At 55.2% G+C, this 23,837-nt stretch overlaps 70 non-coding genes across 70 annotated transcripts; all 70 read right to left on the bottom strand.

The window, feature by feature from the left end:
* Positions 1-199: 199 nt before the first annotated feature.
* Positions 200-318, bottom strand: LOC147794386 (5S ribosomal RNA). Its single transcript, XR_015413202.1, has one exon. It is a non-coding gene; the product is annotated as a 5S ribosomal RNA (ribosomal RNA).
* Positions 319-537: 219 nt separating this feature from the next.
* Positions 538-656, bottom strand: LOC147794385 (5S ribosomal RNA). The gene has a single exon (XR_015414230.1). It is a non-coding gene; the product is annotated as a 5S ribosomal RNA (ribosomal RNA).
* Positions 657-875: 219 nt separating this feature from the next.
* LOC147794384 (5S ribosomal RNA) lies at positions 876-994 on the bottom strand. Its single transcript, XR_015414229.1, has one exon. It is a non-coding gene; the product is annotated as a 5S ribosomal RNA (ribosomal RNA).
* Positions 995-1,213: 219 nt separating this feature from the next.
* LOC147794383 (5S ribosomal RNA) lies at positions 1,214-1,332 on the bottom strand. Its single transcript, XR_015413270.1, has one exon. It is a non-coding gene; the product is annotated as a 5S ribosomal RNA (ribosomal RNA).
* A 219-nt stretch (positions 1,333-1,551) lies between these two features.
* Positions 1,552-1,670, bottom strand: LOC147794382 (5S ribosomal RNA). The gene has a single exon (XR_015413253.1). It is a non-coding gene; the product is annotated as a 5S ribosomal RNA (ribosomal RNA).
* Positions 1,671-1,889: 219 nt separating this feature from the next.
* LOC147794381 (5S ribosomal RNA) lies at positions 1,890-2,008 on the bottom strand. Its single transcript, XR_015413197.1, has one exon. It is a non-coding gene; the product is annotated as a 5S ribosomal RNA (ribosomal RNA).
* A 219-nt stretch (positions 2,009-2,227) lies between these two features.
* Positions 2,228-2,346, bottom strand: LOC147794380 (5S ribosomal RNA). Its single transcript, XR_015413362.1, has one exon. It is a non-coding gene; the product is annotated as a 5S ribosomal RNA (ribosomal RNA).
* Positions 2,347-2,565: 219 nt separating this feature from the next.
* On the bottom strand, positions 2,566-2,684 carry LOC147794379 (5S ribosomal RNA). The gene has a single exon (XR_015414227.1). It is a non-coding gene; the product is annotated as a 5S ribosomal RNA (ribosomal RNA).
* A 219-nt stretch (positions 2,685-2,903) lies between these two features.
* LOC147794378 (5S ribosomal RNA) lies at positions 2,904-3,022 on the bottom strand. The gene has a single exon (XR_015414226.1). It is a non-coding gene; the product is annotated as a 5S ribosomal RNA (ribosomal RNA).
* Positions 3,023-3,241: 219 nt separating this feature from the next.
* LOC147794377 (5S ribosomal RNA) lies at positions 3,242-3,360 on the bottom strand. Its single transcript, XR_015414225.1, has one exon. It is a non-coding gene; the product is annotated as a 5S ribosomal RNA (ribosomal RNA).
* Positions 3,361-3,579: 219 nt separating this feature from the next.
* LOC147794376 (5S ribosomal RNA) lies at positions 3,580-3,698 on the bottom strand. The gene has a single exon (XR_015414224.1). It is a non-coding gene; the product is annotated as a 5S ribosomal RNA (ribosomal RNA).
* Positions 3,699-3,917: 219 nt separating this feature from the next.
* Positions 3,918-4,036, bottom strand: LOC147794375 (5S ribosomal RNA). The gene has a single exon (XR_015414222.1). It is a non-coding gene; the product is annotated as a 5S ribosomal RNA (ribosomal RNA).
* A 219-nt stretch (positions 4,037-4,255) lies between these two features.
* LOC147794374 (5S ribosomal RNA) lies at positions 4,256-4,374 on the bottom strand. Its single transcript, XR_015413251.1, has one exon. It is a non-coding gene; the product is annotated as a 5S ribosomal RNA (ribosomal RNA).
* A 219-nt stretch (positions 4,375-4,593) lies between these two features.
* LOC147794373 (5S ribosomal RNA) lies at positions 4,594-4,712 on the bottom strand. The gene has a single exon (XR_015413249.1). It is a non-coding gene; the product is annotated as a 5S ribosomal RNA (ribosomal RNA).
* A 219-nt stretch (positions 4,713-4,931) lies between these two features.
* Positions 4,932-5,050, bottom strand: LOC147794372 (5S ribosomal RNA). Its single transcript, XR_015413196.1, has one exon. It is a non-coding gene; the product is annotated as a 5S ribosomal RNA (ribosomal RNA).
* Positions 5,051-5,269: 219 nt separating this feature from the next.
* Positions 5,270-5,388, bottom strand: LOC147794371 (5S ribosomal RNA). Its single transcript, XR_015414221.1, has one exon. It is a non-coding gene; the product is annotated as a 5S ribosomal RNA (ribosomal RNA).
* A 219-nt stretch (positions 5,389-5,607) lies between these two features.
* LOC147794370 (5S ribosomal RNA) lies at positions 5,608-5,726 on the bottom strand. Its single transcript, XR_015413246.1, has one exon. It is a non-coding gene; the product is annotated as a 5S ribosomal RNA (ribosomal RNA).
* Positions 5,727-5,945: 219 nt separating this feature from the next.
* Positions 5,946-6,064, bottom strand: LOC147794369 (5S ribosomal RNA). The gene has a single exon (XR_015413147.1). It is a non-coding gene; the product is annotated as a 5S ribosomal RNA (ribosomal RNA).
* Positions 6,065-6,283: 219 nt separating this feature from the next.
* Positions 6,284-6,402, bottom strand: LOC147794368 (5S ribosomal RNA). Its single transcript, XR_015414220.1, has one exon. It is a non-coding gene; the product is annotated as a 5S ribosomal RNA (ribosomal RNA).
* Positions 6,403-6,621: 219 nt separating this feature from the next.
* Positions 6,622-6,740, bottom strand: LOC147794367 (5S ribosomal RNA). The gene has a single exon (XR_015414219.1). It is a non-coding gene; the product is annotated as a 5S ribosomal RNA (ribosomal RNA).
* Positions 6,741-6,959: 219 nt separating this feature from the next.
* On the bottom strand, positions 6,960-7,078 carry LOC147794366 (5S ribosomal RNA). Its single transcript, XR_015414218.1, has one exon. It is a non-coding gene; the product is annotated as a 5S ribosomal RNA (ribosomal RNA).
* A 219-nt stretch (positions 7,079-7,297) lies between these two features.
* Positions 7,298-7,416, bottom strand: LOC147794365 (5S ribosomal RNA). The gene has a single exon (XR_015414217.1). It is a non-coding gene; the product is annotated as a 5S ribosomal RNA (ribosomal RNA).
* A 219-nt stretch (positions 7,417-7,635) lies between these two features.
* On the bottom strand, positions 7,636-7,754 carry LOC147794364 (5S ribosomal RNA). Its single transcript, XR_015414216.1, has one exon. It is a non-coding gene; the product is annotated as a 5S ribosomal RNA (ribosomal RNA).
* Positions 7,755-7,973: 219 nt separating this feature from the next.
* LOC147794363 (5S ribosomal RNA) lies at positions 7,974-8,092 on the bottom strand. Its single transcript, XR_015413103.1, has one exon. It is a non-coding gene; the product is annotated as a 5S ribosomal RNA (ribosomal RNA).
* A 219-nt stretch (positions 8,093-8,311) lies between these two features.
* LOC147794362 (5S ribosomal RNA) lies at positions 8,312-8,430 on the bottom strand. Its single transcript, XR_015413425.1, has one exon. It is a non-coding gene; the product is annotated as a 5S ribosomal RNA (ribosomal RNA).
* A 219-nt stretch (positions 8,431-8,649) lies between these two features.
* On the bottom strand, positions 8,650-8,768 carry LOC147794361 (5S ribosomal RNA). The gene has a single exon (XR_015413120.1). It is a non-coding gene; the product is annotated as a 5S ribosomal RNA (ribosomal RNA).
* Positions 8,769-8,987: 219 nt separating this feature from the next.
* On the bottom strand, positions 8,988-9,106 carry LOC147794360 (5S ribosomal RNA). The gene has a single exon (XR_015414215.1). It is a non-coding gene; the product is annotated as a 5S ribosomal RNA (ribosomal RNA).
* Positions 9,107-9,325: 219 nt separating this feature from the next.
* On the bottom strand, positions 9,326-9,444 carry LOC147794359 (5S ribosomal RNA). The gene has a single exon (XR_015413102.1). It is a non-coding gene; the product is annotated as a 5S ribosomal RNA (ribosomal RNA).
* Positions 9,445-9,663: 219 nt separating this feature from the next.
* Positions 9,664-9,782, bottom strand: LOC147794358 (5S ribosomal RNA). Its single transcript, XR_015414214.1, has one exon. It is a non-coding gene; the product is annotated as a 5S ribosomal RNA (ribosomal RNA).
* A 219-nt stretch (positions 9,783-10,001) lies between these two features.
* On the bottom strand, positions 10,002-10,120 carry LOC147794357 (5S ribosomal RNA). The gene has a single exon (XR_015413441.1). It is a non-coding gene; the product is annotated as a 5S ribosomal RNA (ribosomal RNA).
* A 219-nt stretch (positions 10,121-10,339) lies between these two features.
* LOC147794356 (5S ribosomal RNA) lies at positions 10,340-10,458 on the bottom strand. The gene has a single exon (XR_015414213.1). It is a non-coding gene; the product is annotated as a 5S ribosomal RNA (ribosomal RNA).
* Positions 10,459-10,677: 219 nt separating this feature from the next.
* Positions 10,678-10,796, bottom strand: LOC147794355 (5S ribosomal RNA). Its single transcript, XR_015414211.1, has one exon. It is a non-coding gene; the product is annotated as a 5S ribosomal RNA (ribosomal RNA).
* Positions 10,797-11,015: 219 nt separating this feature from the next.
* On the bottom strand, positions 11,016-11,134 carry LOC147794354 (5S ribosomal RNA). Its single transcript, XR_015414210.1, has one exon. It is a non-coding gene; the product is annotated as a 5S ribosomal RNA (ribosomal RNA).
* A 219-nt stretch (positions 11,135-11,353) lies between these two features.
* LOC147794353 (5S ribosomal RNA) lies at positions 11,354-11,472 on the bottom strand. The gene has a single exon (XR_015413282.1). It is a non-coding gene; the product is annotated as a 5S ribosomal RNA (ribosomal RNA).
* Positions 11,473-11,691: 219 nt separating this feature from the next.
* On the bottom strand, positions 11,692-11,810 carry LOC147794352 (5S ribosomal RNA). The gene has a single exon (XR_015414209.1). It is a non-coding gene; the product is annotated as a 5S ribosomal RNA (ribosomal RNA).
* A 219-nt stretch (positions 11,811-12,029) lies between these two features.
* Positions 12,030-12,148, bottom strand: LOC147794351 (5S ribosomal RNA). The gene has a single exon (XR_015414208.1). It is a non-coding gene; the product is annotated as a 5S ribosomal RNA (ribosomal RNA).
* A 219-nt stretch (positions 12,149-12,367) lies between these two features.
* On the bottom strand, positions 12,368-12,486 carry LOC147794350 (5S ribosomal RNA). The gene has a single exon (XR_015414207.1). It is a non-coding gene; the product is annotated as a 5S ribosomal RNA (ribosomal RNA).
* A 219-nt stretch (positions 12,487-12,705) lies between these two features.
* Positions 12,706-12,824, bottom strand: LOC147794349 (5S ribosomal RNA). Its single transcript, XR_015414206.1, has one exon. It is a non-coding gene; the product is annotated as a 5S ribosomal RNA (ribosomal RNA).
* Positions 12,825-13,043: 219 nt separating this feature from the next.
* On the bottom strand, positions 13,044-13,162 carry LOC147794348 (5S ribosomal RNA). The gene has a single exon (XR_015414205.1). It is a non-coding gene; the product is annotated as a 5S ribosomal RNA (ribosomal RNA).
* A 219-nt stretch (positions 13,163-13,381) lies between these two features.
* LOC147794347 (5S ribosomal RNA) lies at positions 13,382-13,500 on the bottom strand. The gene has a single exon (XR_015413244.1). It is a non-coding gene; the product is annotated as a 5S ribosomal RNA (ribosomal RNA).
* Positions 13,501-13,719: 219 nt separating this feature from the next.
* On the bottom strand, positions 13,720-13,838 carry LOC147794346 (5S ribosomal RNA). Its single transcript, XR_015413193.1, has one exon. It is a non-coding gene; the product is annotated as a 5S ribosomal RNA (ribosomal RNA).
* Positions 13,839-14,057: 219 nt separating this feature from the next.
* LOC147794345 (5S ribosomal RNA) lies at positions 14,058-14,176 on the bottom strand. Its single transcript, XR_015413405.1, has one exon. It is a non-coding gene; the product is annotated as a 5S ribosomal RNA (ribosomal RNA).
* Positions 14,177-14,395: 219 nt separating this feature from the next.
* LOC147794344 (5S ribosomal RNA) lies at positions 14,396-14,514 on the bottom strand. Its single transcript, XR_015414204.1, has one exon. It is a non-coding gene; the product is annotated as a 5S ribosomal RNA (ribosomal RNA).
* Positions 14,515-14,733: 219 nt separating this feature from the next.
* Positions 14,734-14,852, bottom strand: LOC147794343 (5S ribosomal RNA). Its single transcript, XR_015414203.1, has one exon. It is a non-coding gene; the product is annotated as a 5S ribosomal RNA (ribosomal RNA).
* A 219-nt stretch (positions 14,853-15,071) lies between these two features.
* Positions 15,072-15,190, bottom strand: LOC147794342 (5S ribosomal RNA). The gene has a single exon (XR_015414202.1). It is a non-coding gene; the product is annotated as a 5S ribosomal RNA (ribosomal RNA).
* Positions 15,191-15,409: 219 nt separating this feature from the next.
* LOC147794341 (5S ribosomal RNA) lies at positions 15,410-15,528 on the bottom strand. The gene has a single exon (XR_015414200.1). It is a non-coding gene; the product is annotated as a 5S ribosomal RNA (ribosomal RNA).
* Positions 15,529-15,747: 219 nt separating this feature from the next.
* LOC147794340 (5S ribosomal RNA) lies at positions 15,748-15,866 on the bottom strand. The gene has a single exon (XR_015414199.1). It is a non-coding gene; the product is annotated as a 5S ribosomal RNA (ribosomal RNA).
* Positions 15,867-16,085: 219 nt separating this feature from the next.
* LOC147794339 (5S ribosomal RNA) lies at positions 16,086-16,204 on the bottom strand. Its single transcript, XR_015413559.1, has one exon. It is a non-coding gene; the product is annotated as a 5S ribosomal RNA (ribosomal RNA).
* A 219-nt stretch (positions 16,205-16,423) lies between these two features.
* Positions 16,424-16,542, bottom strand: LOC147794338 (5S ribosomal RNA). The gene has a single exon (XR_015414198.1). It is a non-coding gene; the product is annotated as a 5S ribosomal RNA (ribosomal RNA).
* A 263-nt stretch (positions 16,543-16,805) lies between these two features.
* Positions 16,806-16,924, bottom strand: LOC147794337 (5S ribosomal RNA). The gene has a single exon (XR_015413110.1). It is a non-coding gene; the product is annotated as a 5S ribosomal RNA (ribosomal RNA).
* Positions 16,925-17,143: 219 nt separating this feature from the next.
* LOC147794336 (5S ribosomal RNA) lies at positions 17,144-17,262 on the bottom strand. Its single transcript, XR_015413095.1, has one exon. It is a non-coding gene; the product is annotated as a 5S ribosomal RNA (ribosomal RNA).
* A 219-nt stretch (positions 17,263-17,481) lies between these two features.
* On the bottom strand, positions 17,482-17,600 carry LOC147794335 (5S ribosomal RNA). Its single transcript, XR_015414197.1, has one exon. It is a non-coding gene; the product is annotated as a 5S ribosomal RNA (ribosomal RNA).
* Positions 17,601-17,819: 219 nt separating this feature from the next.
* LOC147794334 (5S ribosomal RNA) lies at positions 17,820-17,938 on the bottom strand. Its single transcript, XR_015414196.1, has one exon. It is a non-coding gene; the product is annotated as a 5S ribosomal RNA (ribosomal RNA).
* Positions 17,939-18,157: 219 nt separating this feature from the next.
* LOC147794333 (5S ribosomal RNA) lies at positions 18,158-18,276 on the bottom strand. The gene has a single exon (XR_015414192.1). It is a non-coding gene; the product is annotated as a 5S ribosomal RNA (ribosomal RNA).
* Positions 18,277-18,495: 219 nt separating this feature from the next.
* Positions 18,496-18,614, bottom strand: LOC147794332 (5S ribosomal RNA). The gene has a single exon (XR_015413460.1). It is a non-coding gene; the product is annotated as a 5S ribosomal RNA (ribosomal RNA).
* Positions 18,615-18,833: 219 nt separating this feature from the next.
* LOC147794331 (5S ribosomal RNA) lies at positions 18,834-18,952 on the bottom strand. The gene has a single exon (XR_015413457.1). It is a non-coding gene; the product is annotated as a 5S ribosomal RNA (ribosomal RNA).
* Positions 18,953-19,171: 219 nt separating this feature from the next.
* Positions 19,172-19,290, bottom strand: LOC147794330 (5S ribosomal RNA). Its single transcript, XR_015414189.1, has one exon. It is a non-coding gene; the product is annotated as a 5S ribosomal RNA (ribosomal RNA).
* A 218-nt stretch (positions 19,291-19,508) lies between these two features.
* On the bottom strand, positions 19,509-19,627 carry LOC147794329 (5S ribosomal RNA). The gene has a single exon (XR_015414184.1). It is a non-coding gene; the product is annotated as a 5S ribosomal RNA (ribosomal RNA).
* A 219-nt stretch (positions 19,628-19,846) lies between these two features.
* On the bottom strand, positions 19,847-19,965 carry LOC147794328 (5S ribosomal RNA). Its single transcript, XR_015414176.1, has one exon. It is a non-coding gene; the product is annotated as a 5S ribosomal RNA (ribosomal RNA).
* A 219-nt stretch (positions 19,966-20,184) lies between these two features.
* Positions 20,185-20,303, bottom strand: LOC147794327 (5S ribosomal RNA). Its single transcript, XR_015413092.1, has one exon. It is a non-coding gene; the product is annotated as a 5S ribosomal RNA (ribosomal RNA).
* A 219-nt stretch (positions 20,304-20,522) lies between these two features.
* LOC147794326 (5S ribosomal RNA) lies at positions 20,523-20,641 on the bottom strand. Its single transcript, XR_015413181.1, has one exon. It is a non-coding gene; the product is annotated as a 5S ribosomal RNA (ribosomal RNA).
* Positions 20,642-20,860: 219 nt separating this feature from the next.
* Positions 20,861-20,979, bottom strand: LOC147794325 (5S ribosomal RNA). The gene has a single exon (XR_015414166.1). It is a non-coding gene; the product is annotated as a 5S ribosomal RNA (ribosomal RNA).
* Positions 20,980-21,198: 219 nt separating this feature from the next.
* LOC147794324 (5S ribosomal RNA) lies at positions 21,199-21,317 on the bottom strand. The gene has a single exon (XR_015414145.1). It is a non-coding gene; the product is annotated as a 5S ribosomal RNA (ribosomal RNA).
* Positions 21,318-21,535: 218 nt separating this feature from the next.
* On the bottom strand, positions 21,536-21,654 carry LOC147794323 (5S ribosomal RNA). Its single transcript, XR_015414134.1, has one exon. It is a non-coding gene; the product is annotated as a 5S ribosomal RNA (ribosomal RNA).
* A 219-nt stretch (positions 21,655-21,873) lies between these two features.
* LOC147794322 (5S ribosomal RNA) lies at positions 21,874-21,992 on the bottom strand. Its single transcript, XR_015414123.1, has one exon. It is a non-coding gene; the product is annotated as a 5S ribosomal RNA (ribosomal RNA).
* Positions 21,993-22,224: 232 nt separating this feature from the next.
* LOC147794321 (5S ribosomal RNA) lies at positions 22,225-22,343 on the bottom strand. Its single transcript, XR_015413108.1, has one exon. It is a non-coding gene; the product is annotated as a 5S ribosomal RNA (ribosomal RNA).
* Positions 22,344-22,562: 219 nt separating this feature from the next.
* On the bottom strand, positions 22,563-22,681 carry LOC147794320 (5S ribosomal RNA). The gene has a single exon (XR_015414112.1). It is a non-coding gene; the product is annotated as a 5S ribosomal RNA (ribosomal RNA).
* Positions 22,682-22,900: 219 nt separating this feature from the next.
* Positions 22,901-23,019, bottom strand: LOC147794319 (5S ribosomal RNA). Its single transcript, XR_015414104.1, has one exon. It is a non-coding gene; the product is annotated as a 5S ribosomal RNA (ribosomal RNA).
* A 219-nt stretch (positions 23,020-23,238) lies between these two features.
* On the bottom strand, positions 23,239-23,357 carry LOC147794318 (5S ribosomal RNA). Its single transcript, XR_015414094.1, has one exon. It is a non-coding gene; the product is annotated as a 5S ribosomal RNA (ribosomal RNA).
* A 219-nt stretch (positions 23,358-23,576) lies between these two features.
* On the bottom strand, positions 23,577-23,695 carry LOC147794317 (5S ribosomal RNA). The gene has a single exon (XR_015414086.1). It is a non-coding gene; the product is annotated as a 5S ribosomal RNA (ribosomal RNA).
* Positions 23,696-23,837: the final 142 nt, after the last annotated feature.

The following is a 23,837-nucleotide window of genomic DNA, read 5'->3' as shown; positions in this document are numbered from 1 at the left end:
TGCATTTAACGCATGCGGGGTGGGCATGATCGAGGCGACGGTGGGTGCACGCACTTGCTGGGAACGGCCGGCGGGGCCCGCGCGGACACGTAGGGGAGAAGAAACGCGATGGGCGTGAGCGTGCGAGGTTGCCATTTGTAAAGAAAGGAAGAAAAGAACGGGGAGAAATTGAAGTAACGAGCAAAAGAAATATAAAAAAGGGGTGCAACACGAGGACTTCCCAAGTGGTCACCCAACTTAGTACTACTCTCGCCCAAGCACGCTTAACTGCGGAGTTCTGATGGGATCCGGTGCATTAGTGCTAGTATGATCGCACCCGACATGCCATGCGCACAAATGGCATTTAACGCATGCGGGGTGGGCATGATCGAGGCGACGGTGGGTGCACGCACGTGCTGGGAACGGCCGGCGGGGCCCGCGCGGACACGTCGGGGAGAAGAAACGCGATGGGCGTGAGCGTGCGAGGTTGCCATTTGTAAAGAAAGGAAGAAAAGAACGGGGAGAAATTGAAGTAACGAGCAAAAGAAATATAAAAAAGGGGTGCAACACGAGGACTTCCCAAGTGGTCACCCAACTTAGTACTACTCTCGCCCAAGCACGCTTAACTGCGGAGTTCTGATGGGATCCGGTGCATTAGTGCTGGTATGATCGCACCCGACATGCCATGCGCAAAAATTGCATTTAACGCATGCTGGGTGGGCATGATCGAGGCGACGGTGGGTGCACGCACGTGCTGGGAACGGCCGGCGGGGCCCGCGCGGACACGTCGGGGAGAAGAAACGCGATGGGCGTGAGCGTGCGAGGTTGCCATTTGTAAAGAAAGGAAGAAAAGAACGGGGAGAAATTGAAGTAACGAGCAAAAGAAATATAAAAAAGGGGTGCAACACGAGGACTTCCCAAGTGGTCACCCAACTTAGTACTACTCTCGCCCAAGCACGCTTAACTGCGGAGTTCTGATGGGATCCGGTGCATTAGTGCTGGTATGATCGCACCCGACATGCCATGCGCACAAATTGCATTTAACGCATGCGGGGTGGGCATGATCGAGGCGACGGTGGGTGCACGCACGTGCTGGGAACGGCCGGCGGGGCCCGCGCGGACACGTCGGGGAGAAGAAACGCGATGGGCGTGAGCGTGCGAGGTTGCCATTTGTAAAGAAAGGAAGAAAAGAACGGGGAGAAATTGAAGTAACGAGCAAAAGAAATATAAAAAAGGGGTGCAACACGAGGACTTCCCAAGTGGTCACCCAACTTAGTACTACTCTCGCCCAAGCACGCTTAACTGCGGAGTTCTGATGGGATCCGGTGCATTAGTGCTGGTATGATCGCACCTGACATGCCATGCGCACAAATTGCATTTAACGCATGCGGGGTGGGCATGATCGAGGCGACGGTGGGTGCACGCACGTGCTGGGAACGGCCGGCGGGGCCCGCGTGGACACGTCGGGGAGAAGAAACGCGATGGGCGTGAGCGTGCGAGGTTGCAATTTGTAAAGAAAGGAAGAAAAGAACGGGGAGAAATTGAAGTAACGAGCAAAAGAAATATAAAAAAGGGGTGCAACACGAGGACTTCCCAAGTGATCACCCAACTTAGTACTACTCTCGCCCAAGCACGCTTAACTGCGGAGTTCTGATGGGATCCGGTGCATTAGTGCTGGTATGATCGCACCCGACATGCCATGCGCACAAATTGCATTTAACGCATGCGGGGTGGGCATGATCGAGGCGACGGTGGGTGCACGCACGTGCTGGGAACGGCCGGCGGGGCCCGCGCGGACACGTCGGGGAGAAGAAACGCGATGGGCGTGAGCGTGCGAGGTTGCCATTTGCAAAGAAAGGAAGAAAAGAACGGGGAGAAATTGAAGTAACGAGCAAAAGAAATATAAAAAAGGGGTGCAACACGAGGACTTCCCAAGTGGTCACCCAACTTAGTACTACTCTCGCCCAAGCACGCTTAACTGCGGAGGTCTGATGGGATCCGGTGCATTAGTGCTGGTATGATCGCACCCGACATGCCATGCGCACAAATTGCATTTAACGCATGCGGGGTGGGCATGATCGAGGCGACGGTGGGTGCACGCACGTGCTGGGAACGGCCGGCGGGGCCCGCGCGGACACGTCGGGGAGAAGAAACGCGATAGGCGTGAGCGTGCGAGGTTGCCATTTGTAAAGAAAGGAAGAAAAGAACGGGGAGAAATTGAAGTAACGAGCAAAAGAAATATAAAAAAGGGGTGCAACACGAGGACTTCCCAAGTGGTCACCCAACTTAGTACTACTCTCGCCCAAGCACGCATAACTGCGGAGTTCTGATGGGATCCGGTGCATTAGTGCTGGTATGATCGCACCCGACATGTCATGCGCACAAATTGCATTTAACGCATGCGGGGTGGGCATGATCGAGGCGACGGTGGGTGCACGCACGTGCTGGGAACGGCCGGCGGGGCCCGCGCGGACACGTCGGGGAGAAGAAACGCGATGGGCGTGAGCTTGCGAGGTTGCCATTTGTAAAGAAAGGAAGAAAAGAACGGGGAGAAATTGAAGTAACGAGCAAAAGAAATATAAAAAAGGGGTGCAACACGAGGACTTCCCAAGTGGTCACCCAACTTAGTACTACTCTCGCCCAAGCACGCTTAACTGCGGAGTTCTGATGGGATCCGGTGCATTAGTGCTGGTATGATCGCACCCGACATGCCATGCGCACAAATTGCATTTAACGCATGCGGGGTGGGCATGATCGAGGCGACGGTGGGTGCACGCACGTGCTGGGAACGGCCGGCGGGGCCCGCGCGGACACGTCGGGGAGAAGAAACGCGATGGGCGTGAGCGTGCGAGGTTGCCATTTGTAAAGAAAGGAAGAAAAGAACGGGGAGAAATTGAAGTAACGAGCAAAAGAAATATAAAAAAGGGGTGCAACACGAGGACTTCCCAAGTGGTCACCCAACTTAGTACTACTCTCGCCCAAGCACGCTTAACTGCGGAGTTCTGATGGGATCCGGTGCATTAGTGCTGGTATGATCGCACCCGACATGCCATGCGCACAAATTGCATTTAACGCATGCGGGGTGGGCATGATCGAGGCGACGGTGGGTGCACGCACGTGCTGGGAACGGCCGGCGGGGCCCGCGCGGACACGTCGGGGAGAAGAAACGCGATGGGCGTGAGCGTGCGAGGTTGCCATTTGTAAAGAAAGGAAGAAAAGAACGGGGAGAAATTGAAGTAACGAGCAAAAGAAATATAAAAAAGGGGTGCAACACGAGGACTTCCCAAGTGGTCACCCAACTTAGTACTACTCTCGCCCAAGCACGCTTAACTGCGGAGTTCTGATGGGATCCGGTGCATTAGTGCTGGTATGATCGCACCCGACATGCCATGCGCACAAATTGCATTTAACGCATGCGGGGTGGGCATGATCGAGGCGACGGTGGGTGCACGCACGTGCTGGGAACGGCCGGCGGGGCCCGCGCGGACACGTCGGGGAGAAGAAACGCGATGGGCGTGAGCGTGCGAGGTTGCCATTTGTAAAGAAAGGAAGAAAAGAACGGGGAGAAATTGAAGTAACGAGCAAAAGAAATATAAAAAAGGGGTGCAACACGAGGACTTCCCAAGTGGTCACCCAACTTAGTACTACTCTCGCCCAAGCACGCTTAACTGCGGAGTTCTGATGGGATCCGGTGCATTAGTGCTGGTATGATCGCACCCGACATGCCATGCGCACAAATTGCATTTAACGCATGCGGGGTGGGCATGATCGAGGCGACGGTGGGTGCACGCACGTGCTGGGAACGGCCGGCGGGGCCCGCGCGGACACGTCGGGGAGAAGAAACGCGATGGGCGTGAGCGTGCGAGGTTGCCATTTGTAAAGAAAGGAAGAAAAGAACGGGGAGAAATTGAAGTAACGAGCAAAAGAAATATAAAAAAGGGGTGCAACACGAGGACTTCCCAAGTGGTCACCCAACTTAGTACTACTCTCGCCCAAGCACGCTTAACTGCGGAGTTCTGATGGGATCCGGTGCATTAGTGCTGGTATGATCGCACCCGACATGCCATGCGCACAAATTGCATTTAACGCATGCGGGGTGGGCATGATCGAGGCGACGGTGGGTGCACGCACGTGCTGGGAACGGCCGGCGGGGACCGCGCGGACACGTCGGGGAGAAGAAACGCGATGGGCGTGAGCGTGCGAGGTTGCCATTTGTAAAGAAAGGAAGAAAAGAACGGGGAGAAATTGAAGTAACGAGCAAAAGAAATATAAAAAAGGGGTGCAACACGAGGACTTCCCAAGTGATCACCCAACTTAGTACTACTCTCGCCCAAGCACGCTTAACTGCGGAGTTCTGATGGGATCCGGTGCATTAGTGCTGGTATGATCGCACCCGACATGCCATGCGCACAAATTGCATTTAACGCATGCGGGGTGGGCATGATCGAGGCGACGGTGGGTGCACGCACGTGCTGGGAACGGCCGGCGGGGCCCACGCGGACACGTCGGGGAGAAGAAACGCGATGGGCGTGAGCGTGCGAGGTTGCCATTTGTAAAGAAAGGAAGAAAAGAACGGGGAGAAATTGAAGTAACGAGCAAAAGAAATATAAAAAAGGGGTGCAACACGAGGACTTCCCAAGTGATCACCCAACTTAGTACTACTCTCGCCCAAGCACGCTTAACTGCGGAGTTCTGATGGGATCCGGTGCATTAGTGCTGGTATGATCGCACCCGACATGCCATGCGCACAAATTGCATTTAACGCATGCGGGGTGGGCATGATCGAGGCGACGGTGGGTGCACGCACGTGCTGGGAACGGCCGGCGGGGCCCGCGCGGACACGTCGGGGAGAAGAAACGCGATGGGCGTGAGCGTGCGAGGTTGCCATTTGTAAAGAAAGGAAGAAAAGAACGGGGAGAAATTGAAGTAACGAGCAAAAGAAATATAAAAAAGGGGTGCAACACGAGGACTTCCCAAGTGGTCACCCAACTTAGTACTACTCTCGCCCAAGCACGCTTTACTGCGGAGTTCTGATGGGATCCGGTGCATTAGTGCTGGTATGATCGCACCCGACATGCCATGCGCACAAATTGCATTTAACGCATGCGGGGTGGGCATGATCGAGGCGACGGTGGGTGCACGCACGTGCTGGGAACGGCCGGCGGGGCCCGCGCGGACACGTCGTGGAGAAGAAACGCGATGGGCGTGAGCGTGCGAGGTTGCCATTTGTAAAGAAAGATAGAAAAGAACGGGGAGAAATTGAAGTAACGAGCAAAAGAAATATAAAAAAGGGGTGCAACACGAGGACTTCCCAAGTGGTCACCCAACTTAGTACTACTCTCGCCCAAGCACGCTTAACTGCGGAGTTCTGATGGGATCCGGTGCATTAGTGCTGGTATGATCGCACCCGACATGCCATGCGCACAAATTGCATTTAACGCATGCAGGGTGGGCATGATCGAGGCGACGGTGGGTGCACGCACGTGCTGGGAACGGCCGGCGGGGCCCGCGCGGACACGTAGGGGAGAAGAAACGCGATGGGCGTGAGCGTGCGAGGTTGCCATTTGTAAAAAAAGGAAGAAAAGAACGGGGAGAAATTGAAGTAACGAGCAAAAGAAATATAAAAAAGGGGTGCAACACGAGGACTTCCCAAGTGATCACCCAACTTAGTACTACTCTCGCCCAAGCACGCTTAACTGCGGAGTTCTGATGGGATCCGGTGCATTAGTGCTGGTATGATCGCACCCGACATGCCATGCGCACAAATTGCATTTAACGCATGCGGGGTGGGCATGATCGAGGCGACGGTGGGTGCACGCACGTGCTGGGAACGGCCGGCGGGGCCCGCGCGGACACGTCGGGGAGAAGAAACGCGATGGGCGTGAGCGTGCGAGGTTGCCATTTGTAAAGAAAGGAAGAAAAGAACGGGGAGAAATTGAAGTAACGAGCAAAAGAAATATAAAAAAGGGGTGCAACACGAGGACTTCCCAAGTGGTCACCCAACTTAGTACTACTCTCGCCCAAGCACGCTTCACTGCGGAGTTCTGATGGGATCCGGTGCATTAGTGCTGGTATGATCGCACCCGACATGCCATGCGCACAAATTGCATTTAACGCATGCGGGGTGGGCATGATCGAGGCGACGGTGGGTGCACGCACGTGCTGGGAACGGCCGGCGGGGCCCGCGCGGACACGTCGGGGAGAATAAACGCGATGGGCGTGAGCGTGCGAGGTTGCCATTTGTAAAGAAAGGAAGAAAAGAACTTGGAGAAATTGAAGTAACGAGCAAAAGAAATATAAAAAAGGGGTGCAACACGAGGACTTCCCAAGTGGTCACCCAACTTAGTACTACTCTCGCCCAAGCACGCTTAACTGCGGAGTTCTGATGGGATCCGGTGCATTAGTGCTGGTATGATCGCACCCGACATGCCATGCGCACAAATTGCATTTAACGCATGCGGGGTGGGCATGATCGAGGCGACGGTGGGTGCACGCACGTGCTGGGAACGGCCGGCGGGGCCCGCGCGGACACGTCGGGGAGAAGAAACGCGATGGGCGTGAGCGTGCGAGGTTGCCATTTGTAAAGAAAGGAAGAAAAGAACGGGGAGAAATTGAAGTAACGAGCAAAAGAAATATAAAAAAGGGGTGCAACACGAGGACTTCCCAAGTGGTCACCCAACTTAGTACTACTCTCGCCCAAGCACGCTTAACTGCGGAGTTCTGATGGGATCCGGTGCATTAGTGCTGGTATGATCGCACCCGACATGCCATGCGCACAAATTGCATTTAACGCATGCGGGGTGGGCATGATCGAGGCGACGGTGGGTGCACGCACGTGCTGGGAACGGCCGGCGGGGCCCGCGCGGACACGTCGGGGAGAAGAAACGCGATGGGCGTGAGCGTGCGAGGTTGCCATTTGTAAAGAAAGGAAGAAAAGAACGGGGAGAAATTGAAGTAACGAGCAAAAGAAATATAAAAAAGGGGTGCAACACGAGGACTTCCCAAGTGGTCACCCAACTTAGTACTACTCTCGCCCAAGCACGCTTAACTGCGGAGTTCTGATGGGATCCGGTGCATTAGTGCTGGTATGATCGCACCCGACATGCCATGCGCACAAATTGCATTTAACGCATGCGGGGTGGGCATGATCGAGGCGACGGTGGGTGCACGCACGTGCTGGGAACGGCCGGCGGGGCCCGCGCGGACACGTCGGGGAGAAGAAACGCGATGGGCGTGAGCGTGCGAGGTTGCCATTTGTAAAGAAAGGAAGAAAAGAACGGGGAGAAATTGAAGTAACGAGCAAAAGAAATATAAAAAAGGGGTGCAACACGAGGACTTCCCAAGTGGTCACCCAACTTAGTACTACTCTCGCCCAAGCACGCTTAACTGCGGAGTTCTGATGGGATCCGGTGCATTAGTGCTGGTATGATCGCACCCGACATGCCATGCGCACAAATTGCATTTAACGCATGCGGGGTGGGCATGATCGAGGCGACGGTGGGTGCACGCACGTGCTGGGAACGGCCGGCGGGGCCCGCGCGGACACGTCGGGGAGAAGAAACGCGATGGGCGTGAGCGTGCGAGGTTGCCATTTGTAAAGAAAGGAAGAAAAGAACGGGGAGAAATTGAAGTAACGAGCAAAAGAAATATAAAAAAGGGGTGCAACACGAGGACTTCCCAAGTGGTCACCCAACTTAGTACTACTCTCGCCCAAGCACGCTTAACTGCGGAGTTCTGATGGGATCCGGTGCATTAGTGCTGGTATGATCGCACCCGACATGCCATGCGCACAAATTGCATTTAACGCATGCGGGGTGGGCATGATCGAGGCGACGGTGGGTGCACGCACGTGCTGGGAACGGCCGGCGGGGCCCGCGCGGACACGTCGGGGAGAAGAAACGCGATGGGCGTGAGCGTGCGAGGTTGCCATTTGTAAAGAAAGGAAGAAAAGAACGGGGAGAAATTGAAGTAACGAGCAAAAGAAATATAAAAAAGGGGTGCAACACGAGGACTTCCCAAGTGGTCACCCAACTTAGTACTACTCTCGCCCAAGCACCCTTAACTGCGGAGTTCTGATGGGATCCGGTGCATTAGTGCTGGTATGATCGCACCCGACATGCCATGCGCACAAATTGCATTTAACGCATGCGGGGTGGGCATGATCGAGGCGACGGTGGGTGCACGCACGTGCTGGGAACGGCCGGCGGGGCCCGCGCGGACACGTCGGGGAGAAGAAACGCGATGGGCGTGAGCGTGCGAGGTTGCCATTTGTAAAGAAAGGAAGAAAAGAACGGGGAGAAATTGAAGTAACGAGCAAAAGAAATATAAAAAAGGGGTGCAACACGAGGACTTCCCAAGTTGTCACCCAACTTAGTACTACTCTCGCCCAAGCACGCTTAACTGCGGAGTTCTGATGGGATCCGGTGCATTAGTGCTGGTATGATCGCACCCGACATGCCATGCGCACAAATTGCATTTAACGCATGCGGGGTGGGCATGATCGAGGCGACGGTGGGTGCACGCACGTGCTGGGAACGGCCGGCGGGGCCCGCGCGGACACGTCGGGGAGAAGAAACGCGATGGGCGTGAGCGTGCGAGGTTGCCATTTGTAAAGAAAGGAAGAAAAGAACGGGGAGAAATTGAAGTAACGAGCAAAAGAAATATAAAAAACGGGTGCAACACGAGGACTTCCCAAGTGGTCACCCAACTTAGTACTACTCTCGCCCAAGCACGCTTAACTGCGGAGTTCTGATGGGATCCGGTGCATTAGTGCTGGTATGATCGCACCCGACATGCCATGCGCACAAATTGCATTTAACGCATGCGGGGTGGGCATGATCGAGGCGACGGTGGGTGCACGCACGTGCTGGGAACGGCCGGCGGGGCCCGCGCGGACACGTCGGGGAGAAGAAACGCGATGGGCGTGAGCGTGCGAGGTTGCCATTTGTAAAGAAAGGAAGAAAAGAACGGGGAGAAATTGAAGTAACCAGCAAAAGAAATATAAAAAAGGGGTGCAACACGAGGACTTCCCAAGTGGTCACCCAACTTAGTACTACTCTCGCCCAAGCACGCTTAACTGCGGAGTTCTGATGGGATCCGGTGCATTAGTGCTGGTATGATCGCACCCGACATGCCATGCGCACAAATTGCATTTAACGCATGCGGTGTGGGCATGATCGAGGCGACGGTGGGTGCACGCACGTGCTGGGAACGGCCGGCGGGGCCCGCGCGGACACGTCGGGGAGAAGAAACGCGATGGGCGTGAGCGTGCGAGGTTGCCATTTGTAAAGAAAGGAAGAAAAGAACGGGGAGAAATTGAAGTAACGAGCAAAAGAAATATAAAAAAGGGGTGCAACACGAGGACTTCCCAAGTGGTCACCCAACTTAGTACTACTCTCGCCCAAGCACCCTTAACTGCGGAGTTCTGATGGGATCCGGTGCATTAGTGCTGGTATGATCGCACCCGACATGCCATGCGCACAAATTGCATTTAACGCATGCGGGGTGGGCATGATCGAGGCGACGGTGGGTGCACGCACGTGCTGGGAACGGCCGGCGGGGCCCGCGCGGACACGTCGGGGAGAAGAAACGCGATGGGCGTGAGCGTGCGAGGTTGCCATTTGTAAAGAAAGGAAGAAAAGAACGGGGAGAAATTGAAGTAACGAGCAAAAGAAATATAAAAAAGGGGTGCAACACGAGGACTTCCCAAGTGGTCACCCAACTTAGTACTACTCTCGCCCAAGCACGCTTAACTGCGGAGTTCTGATGGGATCCGGTGCATTAGTGCTGGTATGATCGCACCCGACATGCCATGCGCACAAATTGCATTTAACGCATGCGGGGTGGGCATGATCGAGGCGACGGTGGGTGCACGCACGTGCTGGGAACGGCCGGCGGGGCCCGCGCGGACACGTCGGGGAGAAGAAACGCGATGGGCGTGAGCGTGCGAGGTTGCCATTTGTAAAGAAAGGAAGAAAAGAACGGGGAGAAATTGAAGTAACGAGCAAAAGAAATATAAAAAAGGGGTGCAACACGAGGACTTCCCAAGTGGTCACCCAACTTAGTACTACTCTCGCCCAAGCACGCTTAACTGCGGAGTTCTGATGGGATCCGGGGCATTAGTGCTGGTACGATCGCACCCGACATGCCATGCGCACAAATTGCATTTAACGCATGCGGGGTGGGCATGATCGAGGCGACGGTGGGTGCACGCACGTGCTGGGAACGGCCGGCGGGGCCCGCGCGGACACGTCGGGGAGAAGAAACGCGATGGGCGTGAGCGTGCGAGGTTGCCATTTGTAAAGAAAGGAAGAAAAGAACGGGGAGAAATTGAAGTAACGAGCAAAAGAAATATAAAAAAGGGGTGCAACACGAGGACTTCCCAAGTGGTCACCCAACTTAGTACTACTCTCGCCCAAGCACGCTTAACTGCGGAGTTCTGATGGGATCCGGTGCATTAGTGCTGGTATGATCGCACCCGACATGCCATGCGCACAAATTGCATTTAACGCATGCGGGGTGGGCATGATCGAGGCGACGGTGGGTGCACGCACGTGCTGGGAACGGCCGGCGGGGCCCGCGCGGACACGTCGGGGAGAAGAAATGCGATGGGCGTGAGCGTGCGAGGTTGCCATTTGTAAAGAAAGGAAGAAAAGAACGGGGAGAAATTGAAGTAACCAGCAAAAGAAATATAAAAAAGGGGTGCAACACGAGGACTTCCCAAGTGGTCACCCAACTTAGTACTACTCTCGCCCAAGCACGCTTAACTGCGGAGTTCTGATGGGATCCGGTGCATTAGTGCTGGTATGATCGCACCCGACATGCCATGCGCACAAATTGCATTTAACGCATGCGGGGTGGGCATGATCGAGGCGACGGTGGGTGCACGCACGTGCTGGGAACGGCCGGCGGGGCCCGCGCGGACACGTCGGGGAGAAGAAACGCGATGGGCGTGAGCGTGCGAGGTTGCCATTTGTAAAGAAAGGAAGAAAAGAACGGGGAGAAATTGAAGTAACGAGCAAAAGAAATATAAAAAAGGGGTGCAACACGAGGACTTCCCAAGTGGTCACCCAACTTAGTACTACTCTCGCCCAAGCACGCTTAACTGCGGAGTTCTGATGGGATCCGGTGCATTAGTGCTGGTATGATCGCACCCGACATGCCATGCGCACAAATTGCATTTAACGCATGCGGGGTGGGCATGATCGAGGCGACGGTGGGTGCACGCACGTGCTGGGAACGGCCGGCGGGGCCCGCGCGGACACGTCGGGGAGAAGAAACGCGATGGGCGTGAGCGTGCGAGGTTGCCATTTGTAAAGAAAGGAAGAAAAGAACGGGGAGAAATTGAAGTAACGAGCAAAAGAAATATAAAAAAGGGGTGCAACACGAGGACTTCCCAAGTGGTCACCCAACTTAGTACTACTCTCGCCCAAGCACGCTTAACTGCGGAGTTCTGATGGGATCCGGGGCATTAGTGCTGGTATGATCGCACCCGACATGCCATGCGCACAAATTGCATTTAACGCATGCGGGGTGGGCATGATCGAGGCGACGGTGGGTGCACGCACGTGCTGGGAACGGCCGGCGGGGCCCGCGCGGACACGTCGGGGAGAAGAAACGCGATGGGCGTGAGCGTGCGAGGTTGCCATTTGTAAAGAAAGGAAGAAAAGAACGGGGAGAAATTGAAGTAACGAGCAAAAGAAATATAAAAAAGGGGTGCAACACGAGGACTTCCCAAGTGGTCACCCAACTTAGTACTACTCTCGCCCAAGCACGCTTAACTGCGGAGTTCTGATGGGATCCGGTGCATTAGTGCTGGTATGATCGCACCCGACATGCCATGCGCACAAATTGCATTTAACGCATGCGGGGTGGGCATGATCGAGGCGACGGTGGGTGCACGCACGTGCTGGGAACGGCCGGCGGGGCCCGCGCGGACACGTCGGGGAGAAGAAACGCGATGGGCGTGAGCGTGCGAGGTTGCCATTTGTAAAGAAAGGAAGAAAAGAACGGGGAGAAATTGAAGTAACGAGCAAAAGAAATATAAAAAAGGGGTGCAACACGAGGACTTCCCAAGTGGTCACCCAACTTAGTACTACTCTCGCCCAAGCACGCTTAACTGCGGAGTTCTGATGGGATCCGGTGCATTAGTGCTGGTATGATCGCACCCGACATGCCATGCGCACAAATTGCATTTAACGCATGCGGGGTGGGCATGATCGAGGCGACGGTGGGTGCACGCACGTGCTGGGAACGGCCGGCGGGGCCCGCGCGGACACGTCGGGGAGAAGAAACGCGATGGGCGTGAGCGTGCGAGGTTGCCATTTGTAAAGAAAGGAAGAAAAGAACGGGGAGAAATTGAAGTAACGAGCAAAAGAAATATAAAAAAGGGGTGCAACACGAGGACTTCCCAAGTGGTCACCCAACTTAGTACTACTCTCGCCCAAGCACGCTTAACTGCGGAGTTCTGATGGGATCCGGTGCATTAGTGCTGGTATGATCGCACCCGACATGCCATGCGCACAAATTGCATTTAACGCATGCGGGGTGGGCATGATCGAGGCGACGGTGGGTGCACGCACGTGCTGGGAACGGCCGGCGGGGCCCGCGCGGACACGTCGGGGAGAAGAAACTCGATGGGCGTGAGCGTGCGAGGTTGCCATTTGTAAAGAAAGGAAGAAAAGAACGGGGAGAAATTGAAGTAACGAGCAAAAGAAATATAAAAAAGGGGTGCAACACGAGGACTTCCCAAGTGGTCACCCAACTTAGTACTACTCTCGCCCAAGCACGCTTAACTGCGGAGTTCTGATGGGATCCGGTGCATTAGTGCTGGTATGATCGCACCCGACATGCCATGCGCACAAATTGCATTTAACGCATGCGGGGTGGGCATGATCGAGGCGACGGTGGGTGCACGCACGTGCTGGGAACGGCCGGCGGGGCCCGCGCGGACACGTCGGGGAGAAGAAACGCGATGGGCGTGAGCGTGCGAGGTTGCCATTTGTAAAGAAAGGAAGAAAAGAACGGGGAGAAATTGAAGTAACGAGCAAAAGAAATATAAAAAAGGGGTGCAACACGAGGACTTCCCAAGTGGTCACCCAACTTAGTACTACTCTCGCCCAAGCACGCTTAACTGCGGAGTTCTGATGGGATCCGGTGCATTAGTGCTGGTATGATCGCACCCGACATGCCATGCGCACAAATTGCATTTAACGCATGCGGGGTGGGCATGATCGAGGCGACGGTGGGTGCACGCACGTGCTGGGAACGGCCGGCGGGGCCCGCGCGGACACGTCGGGGAGAAGAAACGCGATGGGCGTGAGCGTGCGAGGTTGCCATTTGTAAAGAAAGGAAGAAAAGAACGGGGAGAAATTGAAGTAACGAGCAAAAGAAATATAAAAAAGGGGTGCAACACGAGGACTTCCCAAGTGATCACCCAACTTAGTACTACTCTCGCCCAAGCACGCTTAACTGCGGAGTTCTGATGGGATCCGGTGCATTAGTGCTGGTATGATCGCACCCGACATGCCATGCGCACAAATTGCATTTAACGCATGCGGGGTGGGCATGATCGAGGCGACGGTGGGTGCACGCACGTGCTGGGAACGGCCGGCGGGGCCCGCGCGGACACGTCGGGGAGAAGAAACGCGATGGGCGTGAGCGTGCGAGGTTGCCATTTGTAAAGAAAGGAAGAAAAGAACGGGGAGAAATTGAAGTAACGAGCAAAAGAAATATAAAAAAGGGGTGCAACACGAGGACTTCCCAAGTGGTCACCCAACTTAGTACTACTCTCGCCCAAGCACGCTTTACTGCGGAGTTCTGATGGGATCCGGTGCATTAGTGCTGGTATGATCGCACCCGACATGCCATGCGCACAAATTGCATTTAACGCATGAGGGGTGGGCATGATCGAGGCGACGGTGGGCGCACGCACGTGCTGGGAACGGCCGGCGGGGTCCGCGCGGACACGTCGGGGAGAAGAAACGCGATGGGCGTGAGCGTGCGAGGTTGCCATTTGTAAAGAAAGGAAGAAAAGAACGGGGAGAAATTGAAGTAACGAGCAAAAGAAATATAAAAAAGGGGTGCAACACGAGGACTTCCCAAGTGGTCACCAAACTTAGTACTACTCTCGCCCAAGCACGCTTAACTGCGGAGTTCTGATGGGATCCGGTGCATTAGTGCTGGTATGATCGCACCCGACATGCCATGCGCACAAATTGCATTTAACGCATGCGGGGTGGGCATGATCGAGGCGACGGTGGGTGCACGCACGTGCTGGGAACGGCCGGCGGGGCCCGCGCGGACACGTCGGGGAGAAGAAACGCGATGGGCGTGAGCGTGCGAGGTTGCCATTTGTAAAGAAAGGAAGAAAAGAACGGGGAGAAATTGAAGTAACGAGCAAAAGAAATATAAAAAAGGGGTGCAACACGAGGACTTCCCAAGTGGTCACCCAACTTAGTACTACTCTCGCCCAAGCACGCTTAACTGCGGAGTTCTGATGGGATCCGGTGCATTAGTGCTGGTATGATCGCACCCGACATGCCATGCGCACAAATTGCATTTAACGCATGCGGGGTGGGCATGATCGAGGCGACGGTGGGTGCACGCACGTGCTGGGAACGGCCGGCGGGGCCCGCGCGGACACGTCGGGGAGAAGAAACGCGATGGGCGTGAGCGTGCGAGGTTGCCATTTGTAAAGAAAGGAAGAAAAGAACGGGGAGAAATTGAAGTAACGAGCAAAAGAAATATAAAAAAGGGGTGCAACACGAGGACTTCCCAAGTGGTCACCCAACTTAGTACTACTCTCGCCCAAGCACGCTTAACTGCGGAGTTCTGATGGGATCCGGTGCATTAGTGCTGGTATGATCGCACCCGACATGCCATGCGCACAAATTGCATTTAACGCATGCGGGGTGGGCATGATCGAGGCGACGGTGGGTGCACGCACGTGCTGGGAACGGCCGGCGGGGCCCGCGCGGACACGTCGGGGAGAAGAAACGCGATGGGCGTGAGCGTGCGAGGTTGCCATTTGTAAAGAAAGGAAGAAAAGAACGGGGAGAAATTGAAGTAACGAGCAAAAGAAATATAAAAAAGGGGTGCAACACGAGGACTTCCCAAGTGGTCACCCAACTTAGTACTACTCTCGCCCAAGCACGCTTAACTGCGGAGTTCTGATGGGATCCGGTGCATTAGTGCTGGTATGATCGCACCCGACATGCCATGCGCACAAATTGCATTTAACGCATGCGGGGTGGGCATGATCGAGGCGACGGTGGGTGCACGCACGTGCTGGGAACGGCCGGCGGGGCCCGCGCGGACACGTCGGGGAGAAGAAACGCGATGGGCGTGAGCGTGCGAGGTTGCCATTTGTAAAGAAAGGAAGAAAAGAACGGGGAGAAATTGAAGTAACGAGCAAAAGAAATATAAAAAAGGGGTGCAACACGAGGACTTCCCAAGTGGTCACCCAACTTAGTACTACTCTCGCCCAAGCACGCTTAACTGCGGAGTTCTGATGGGATCCGGTGCATTAGTGCTGGTATGATCGCACCCGACATGCCATGCGCACAAATTGCATTTAACGCATGCGGGGTGGGCATGATCGAGGCGACGGTGGGTGCACGCACGTGCTGGGAACGGCCGGCGGGGCCCGCGCGGACACGTCGGGGAGAAGAAACGCGATGGGCGTGAGCGTGCGAGGTTGCCATTTGTAAAGAAAGGAAGAAAAGAACGGGGAGAAATTGAAGTAACGAGCAAAAGAAATATAAAAAAGGGGTGCAACACGAGGACTTCCCAAGTGGTCACCCAACTTAGTACTACTCTCGCCCAAGCACGCTTAACTGCGGAGTTCTGATGGGATCCGGTGCATTAGTGCTGGTATGATCGCACCCGACATGCCATGCGCACAAATTGCATTTAACGCATGCGGGGTGGGCATGATCGAGGCGACGGTGGGTGCACGCACGTGCTGGGAACGGCCGGCGGGGCCCGCGCGGACACGTCGGGGAGAAGAAACGCGATGGGCGTGAGCGTGCGAGGTTGCCATTTGTAAAGAAAGGAAGAAAAGAACGGGGAGAAATTGAAGTAACGAGCAAAAGAAATATAAAAAAGGGGTGCAACACGAGGACTTCCCAAGTGGTCACCAAACTTAGTACTACTATCGCCCAAGCACGCTTAACTGCGGAGTTCTGATGGGATCCGGTGCATTAGTGCTGGTATGATCGCACCCGACATGCCATGCGCACAAATTGCATTTAACGCATGCGGGGTGGGCATGATCGAGGCGACGGTGGGTGCACGCACGTGCTGGGAACGGCCGGCGGGGCCCGCGCGGACACGTCGGGGAGAAGAAACGCGATGGGCGTGAGCGTGCGAGGTTGCCATTTGTAAAGAAAGGAAGAAAAGAACGGGGAGAAATTGAAGTAACGAGCAAAAGAAATATAAAAAAGGGGTGCAACACGAGGACTTCCCAAGTGGTCACCCAACTTAGTACTACTCTCGCCCAAGCACGCTTAACTGCGGAGTTCTGATGGGATCCGGTGCATTAGTGCTGGTATGATCGCACCCGACATGCCATGCGCACAAATTGCATTTAACGCATGCGGGGTGGGCATGATCGAGGCGACGGTGGGTGCACGCACGTGCTGGGAACGGCCGGCGGGGCCCGCGCGGACACGTCGGGGAGAAGAAACGCGATGGGCGTGAGCGTGCGAGGTTGCCATTTGTAAAGAAAGGAAGAAAAGAACGGGGAGAAATTGAAGTAACGAGCAAAAGAAAGGAAGAAAAGAACGGGGAGAAATTGAAGTAACGAGCAAAAGAAATATAAAAAAGGGGTGCAACACGAGGACTTCCCAAGTGGTCACCCAACTTAGTACTGCTCTCGCCCAAGCACGCTTAACTGCGGAGTTCTGATGGGATCCGGTGCATTAGTGCTGGTATGATCGCACCCGACATGCCATGCGCACAAATTGCATTTAACGCATGCGGGGTGGGCATGATCGAGGCGACGGTGGGTGCACGCACGTGCTGGGAACGGCCGGCGGGGCCCGCGCGGACACGTCGGGGAGAAGAAACGCGATGGGCGTGAGCGTGCGAGGTTGCCATTTGTAAAGAAAGGAAGAAAAGAACGGGGAGAAATTGAAGTAACGAGCAAAAGAAATATAAAAAAGGGGTGCAACACGAGGACTTCCCAAGTGGTCACCCATTTTAGTACTACTCTCGCCCAAGCACGCTTAACTGCGGAGTTCTGATGGGATCCGGTGCATTAGTGCTGGTATGATCGCACCCGACATGCCATGCGCACAAATTGCATTTAACGCATGCGGGGTGGGCATGATCGAGGCGACGGTGGGTGCACGCACGTGCTGGGAACGGCCGGCGGGGCCCGCGCGGACACGTCGGGGAGAAGAAACGCGATGGGCGTGAGCGTGCGAGGTTGCCATTTGTAAAGAAAGGAAGAAAAGAACGGGGAGAAATTGAAGTAACGAGCATAAGAAATATAAAAAAGGGGTGCAACACGAGGACTTCCCAAGTGGTCACCCAACTTAGTACTACTCTCGCCCAAGCACGCTTAACTGCGGAGTTCTGATGGGATCCGGTGCATTAGTGCTGGTATGATCGCACCCGACATGCCATGCGCACAAATTGCATTTAACGCATGCGGGGTGGGCATGATCGAGGCGACGGTGGGTGCACGCACGTGCTGGGAACGGCCGGCGGGGCCCGCGCGGACACGTCGGGGAGAAGAAACGCGATGGGCGTGAGCGTGCGAGGTTGCCATTTGTAAAGAAAGGAAGAAAAGAACGGGGAGAAATTGAAGTAACGAGCAAAAGAAATATAAAAAAGGGGTGCAACACGAGGACTTCCCAAGTGGTCACCCAACTTAGTACTACTCTCGCCCAAGCACGCTTAACTGCGGAGTTCTGATGGGATCCGGTGCATTAGTGCTGGTATGATCGCACCCGACATGCCATGCGCACAAATTGCATTTAACGCATGCGGGGTGGGCATGATCGAGGCGACGGTGGGTGCACGCACGTGCTGGGAACGGCCGGCGGGGCCCGCGCGGACACGTCGGGGAGAAGAAACGCGATGGGCGTGAGCGTGCGAGGTTGCCATTTGTAAAGAAAGGAAGAAAAGAACGGGGAGAAATTGAAGTAACGAGCAAAAGAAATATAAAAAAGGGGTGCAACACGAGGACTTCCCAAGTGGTCACCCAACTTAGTACTACTCTCGCCCAAGCACGCTTAACTGCGGAGTTCTGATGGGATCCGGTGCATTAGTGCTGGTATGATCGCACCCGACATGCCATGCGCACAAATTGCATTTAACGCATGCGGGGTGGGCATGATCGAGGCGACGGTGGGTGCACGCACGTGCTGGGAACGGCCGGCGGGGCCCGCGCGGACACGTCGGGGAGAAGAAACGCGATGGGCGTGAGCGTGCGAGGTTGCCATTTGTAAAGAAAGGAAGAAAAGAACGGGGAGAAATTGAAGTAACGAGCAAAAGAAATATAAAAAAGGGGTGCAACACGAGGACTTCCCAAGTGGTCACCCAACTTAGTACTACTCTCCCCCAAGCACGCTTAACTGCGGAGTTCTGATGGGATCCGGTGCATTAGTGCTAGTATGATCGCACCCGACATGCCATGCGCACAAATTGCATTTAACGCATGCGGGGTGGGCATGATCGAGGCGACGGTGGGTGCACGCACGTGCTGGGAACGGCCGGCGGGGCCCGCGCGGACACGTCGGGGAGAAGAAACGCGATGGGCGTGAGCGTGCGAGGTTGCCATTTGTAAAGAAAGGAAGAAAAGAACGGGGAGAAATTGAAGTAACGAGCAAAAGAAATATAAAAAAGGGGTGCAACACGAGGACTTCCCAAGTGGTCACCCAACTTAGTACTACTCTCCCCCAAGCACGCTTAACTGCGGAGTTCTGATGGGATCCGGTGCATTAGTGCTAGTATGATCGCACCCGACATGCCATGCGCACAAATTGCATTTAACGCATGCGGGGTGGGCATGATCGAGGCGACGGTGGGTGCACGCACGTGCTGGGAACGGCCGGCGGGGCCCGCGCGGACACGTCGGGGAGAAGAAACGCGATGGGCGTGAGCGTGCGAGGTTGCCATTTGTAAAGAAAGGAAGAAAAGAACGGGGAGAAATTGAAGTAACGAGCAAAAGAAATATAAAAAAGGGGTGCAACACGAGGACTTCCCAAGTGGTCACCCAACTTAGTACTACTCTCGCCCAAGCACGCTTAACTGCGGAGTTCTGATGGGATCCGGTGCATTAGTGCTGGTATGATCGCACCCGACATGCCATGCGCACAAATTGCATTTAACGCATGCGGGGTGGGCATGATCGAGGCGACGGTGGGTGCACGCACGTGCTGGGAACGGCCGGCGGGGCCCGGCGGACACGTCGGGGAGAAGAAACGCGATGGGCGTGAGCGTGCGAGGTTGCCATTTGTAAAGAACGGAAGAAAAGAACGGGGAGAAATTGAAGTAACGAGCAAAAGAAATATAAAAAAGGGGTGCAACACGAGGACTTCCCAAGTGGTCACCCAACTTAGTACTACTCTCGCCCAAGCACGCTTAACTGCGGAGTTCTGATGGGATCCGGTGCATTAGTGCTGGTATGATCGCACCCGACATGCCATGCGCACAAATTGCATTTAACGCATGCGGGGTGGGCATGATCGAGGCGACGGTGGGTGCACGCACGTGCTGGGAACGGCCGGCGGGGCCCGCGCGGACACGTTGGGGAGAAGAAACGCGATGGGCGTGAGCGTGCGAGGTTGCCATTTGTAAAGAAAGGAAGAAAAGAACGGGGAGAAATTGAAGTAACGAGCAAAAGAAATATAAAAAAGGGGTGCAACACGAGGACTTCCCAAGTGGTCACCCAACTTAGTACTACTCTCGCCCAAGCACGCTTAACTGCGGAGTTCTGATGGGATCCGGTGCATTAGTGCTGGTATGATCGCACCCGACATGCCATGCGCACAAATTGCATTTAACGCATGCGGGGTGGGCATGATCGAGGCGACGGTGGGTGCACGCACGTGCTGGGAATGGCCGGCGGGGCCCGCGCGGACACGTCGGGGAGAACAAACGCGATGGGCGTGAGCGTGCGAGGTTGCCATTTGTAAAGAAAGGAAGAAAAGAACGGGGAGAAATTGAAGTAACGAGCAAAAGAAATATAAAAAAGGGGTGCAACACGAGGACTTCCCAAGTGGTCACCCAACTTAGTACTACTCTCGCCCAAGCACGCTTAACTACGGAGTTCTGATGGGATCCGGTGCATTAGTGCTGGTATGATCGCACCCGACATGCCATGCGCACAAATTGCATTTAACGCATGCGGGGTGGGCATGATCGAGGCGACGGTGGGTGCACGCACGTGCTGGTTACGGCCGGCGGGGCCCGCGCGGACACGTCGGGGAGAAGAAACGCGATGGGCGTGAGCGTGCGAGGTTGCCATTTGTAAAGAAAGGAAGAAAAGAACGGGGAGAAATTGAAGTAACGAGCAAAAGAAATATAAAAAAGGGGTGCAACACGAGGACTTCCCAAGTGGTCACCCAACTTAGTACTACTCTCGCCCAAGCACGCTTGACTGCGGAGTTCTGATGGGATCCGGTGCATTAGTGCTGGTATGATCGCACCCGACATGCCATGCGCACAAATTGCATTTAACGCATGCGGGGTGGGCATGATCGAGGCGACGGTGGGTGCACGCACGTGCTGGGAACGGCCGGCGGGGCCCGCGCGGACACGTTGGGGAGAAGAAACGCGATGGGCGTGAGCGTGCGAGGTTGCCATTTGTAAAGAAAGGAAGAAAAGAACGGGGAGAAATTGAAGTAACGAGCAAAAGAAATATAAAAAAGGGGTGCAACACGAGGACTTCCCAAGTGGTCACCCAACTTAGTACTACTCTCGCCCAAGCACGCTTAACTGCGGAGTTCTGATGGGATCCGGTGCATTAGTGCTGGTATGATCGCACCCGACATGCCATGCGCACAAATTGCATTTAACGCATGCGGGGTGGGCATGATCGAGGCGACGGTGGGTGCACGCACGTGCTGGGAACGGCCGGCGGGGCCCGCGCGGACACGTCGGGGAGAAGAAACGCGATGGGCGTGAGCGTGCGAGGTTGCCATTTGTAAAGAAAGGAAGAAAAGAACGGGGAGAAATTGAAGTAACGAGCAAAAGAAATATAAAAAAGGGGTGCAACACGAGGACTTCCCAAGTGGTCACCCAACTTAGTACTACTCTCGCCCAAGCACGCTTAACTGCGGAGTTCTGATGGGATCCGGTGCATTAGTGCTGGTATGATCGCACCCGACATGCCATGCGCACAAATTGCATTTAACGCATGCGGGGTGGGCATGATCGAGGCGACGGTGGGTGCACGCACGTGCTGGGAACGGCCGGCGGGGCCCGGCGGACACGTCGGGGAGAAGAAACGCGATGGGCGTGAGCGTGCGAGGTTGCCATTTGTAAAGAACGGAAGAAAAGAACGGGGAGAAATTGAAGTAACGAGCAAAAGAAATATAAAAAAGGGGTGCAACACGAGGACTTCCCAAGTGGTCACCCAACTTAGTACTACTCTCGCCCAAGCACGCTTAACTGCGGAGTTCTGATGGGATCCGGTGCATTAGTGCTGGTATGATCGCACCCGACATGCCATGCGCACAAATTGCATTTAACGCATGCGGGGTGGGCATGATCGAGGCGACGGTGGGTGCACGCACGTGCTGGGAACGGCCGGCGGGGCCCGCGCGGACACGTCGGGGAGAAGAAACGCGATGGGCGTGAGCGTGCGAGGTTGCCATTTGTAAAGAAAGGAAGAAAAGAACGGGGAGAAATTGAAGTAACGAGCAAAAGAAATATAAAAAAGGGGTGCAACACGAGGACTTCCCAAGTGGTCACCCAACTTAGTACTACTCTCGCCCAAGCACGCTTAACTGCGGAGTTCTGATGGGATCCGGTGCATTAGTGCTGGTATGATCGCACCCGACATGCCATGCGCACAAATTGCATTTAACGCATGCGGGGTGGGCATGATCGAGGCGACGGTGGGTGCACGCACGTGCTGGGAACGGCCGGCGGGGCCCGCGCGGACACGTCGGGGAGAAGAAACGCGATGGGCGTGAGCGTGCGAGGTTGCCATTTGTAAAGAACGGAAGAAAAGAACGGAAGAAAAGAACGGGGAGAAATTGAAGTAACGAGCAAAAGAAATATAAAAAAGGGGTGCAACACGAGGACTTCCCAAGTGGTCACCCAACTTAGTACTACTCTCGCCCAAGCACGCTTAACTGCGGAGTTCTGATGGGATCCGGTGCATTAGTGCTGGTATGATCACACCCGACATGCCATGCGCACAAATTGCATTTAACGCATGCGGGGTGGGCATGATCGAGGCGACGGTGGGTGCACGCACGTGCTGGGAACGGCCGGCGGGGCCCGCGCGGACACGTCGGGGAGAAGAAACGCGATGGGCGTGAGCGTGCGAGGTTGCCATTTGTAAAGAAAGGAAGAAAAGAACGGGGAGAAATTGAAGTAACGAGCAAAAGAAATATAAAAAAGGGGTGCAACACGAGGACTTCCCAAGTGGTCACCCAACTTAGTACTACTCTCGCCCAAGCACGCTTAACTGCGGAGTTCTGATGGGATCCGGTGCATTAGTGCTGGTATGATCGCACCCGACATGCCATGCGCACAAATTGCATTTAACGCATGCGGGGTGGGCATGATCGAGGCGACGGTGGGTGCACGCACGTGCTGGGAATGGCCGGCGGGGCCCGCGCGGACACGTCGGGGAGAAGAAACGCGATGGGCGTGAGCGTGCGAGGTTGCCATTTGTAAAGAAAGGAAGAAAAGAACGGGGAGAAATTGAAGTAACGAGCAAAAGAAATATAAAAAAGGGGTGCAACACGAGGACTTCCCAAGTGGTCACCCAACTTAGTACTACTCTCGCCCAAGCACGCTTAACTGCGGAGTTCTGATGGGATCCGGTGCATTAGTGCTGGTATGATCGCACCCGACATGCCGTGCGCACAAATTGCATTTAACGCATGCGGGGTGGGCATGATCGAGGCGACGGTGGGTGCACGCACGTGCTGGGAACGGCCGGCGGGGCCCGCGCGGACACGTCGGGGAGAAGAAACGCGATGGGCGTGAGCGTGCGAGGTTGCCATTTGTAAAGAAAGGAAGAAAAGAACGGGGAGAAATTGAAGTAACGAGCAAAAGAAATATAAAAAAGGGGTGCAACACGAGGACTTCCCAAGTGGTCACCCAACTTAGTACTACTCTCGCCCAAGCACGCTTAACTGCGGAGTTCTGATGGGATCCGGTGCATTAGTGCTGGTATGATCGCACCCGACATGCCATGCGCACAAATTGCATTTAACGCATGCGGGGTGGGCATGATCGAGGCGACGGTGGGTGCACGAACGTGCTGGGAACGGCCGGCGGGGCCCGCGCGGACACGTCGGGGAGAAGAAACGCGATGGGCGTGAGCGTGCGAGGTTGCCATTTGTAAAGAACGGAAGAAAAGAACGGGGAGAAATTGAAGTAACGAGCAAAAGAAATATAAAAAAGGGGTGCAACACGAGGACTTCCCAAGTGGTCACCCAACTTAGTACTACTCTCGCCCAAGCACGCTTAACTGCGGAGTTCTGATGGGATCCGGTGCATTAGTGCTGGTATGATCGCACCCGACATGCCATGCGCACAAATTGCATTTAACGCATGCGGGGTGGGCATGATCGAGGCGACGGTGGGTGCACGCACGTGCTGGGAACGGCCGGCGGGGCCCGCGCGGACACGTCGGGGAGAAGAAACGCGATGGGCGTGAGCGT

Source organism: Cucurbita pepo, chromosome 1 (genome assembly GCF_057944985.1).
Source record: "Cucurbita pepo subsp. pepo isolate OVF chromosome 1, ASM5794498v1, whole genome shotgun sequence".
Classification (NCBI taxonomy): domain Eukaryota; kingdom Viridiplantae; phylum Streptophyta; class Magnoliopsida; order Cucurbitales; family Cucurbitaceae; genus Cucurbita; species Cucurbita pepo.
Note: the sequence above shows the minus strand (reverse complement) of the source record. Positions and strands in the feature narration are given on the sequence as shown.